We start from the raw sequence: 230 nt of genomic DNA, 5'->3' as shown, positions 1-230 counted from the left end.
CCTGGCCCTGCCGTGCCTAGCCGGTGCCTCACTACCCCCCAGCCAGCCCCGTCTCTCCTCTCGGTGGCGGGGGTGCTGCAGAGGGACTGTTCTGAGCGAGCACCGCGCGGGTGAGCGGGGAGCCAGGGAGGGGAAAGCCGGAGCCGGCGGACGGGAGTTAACCCCTGTGTCTGTCCCGAGCACACACTTTAGGGGGCAGGACGGATAGGTCCTTTTCTATTATTTTTTTT

Source organism: Parus major, chromosome 1 (genome assembly GCF_001522545.3).
Source record: "Parus major isolate Abel chromosome 1, Parus_major1.1, whole genome shotgun sequence".
Classification (NCBI taxonomy): domain Eukaryota; kingdom Metazoa; phylum Chordata; class Aves; order Passeriformes; family Paridae; genus Parus; species Parus major.
The sequence above is the reverse complement of the archived record's forward strand: the minus strand, read 5'-3'. Positions refer to the sequence as shown.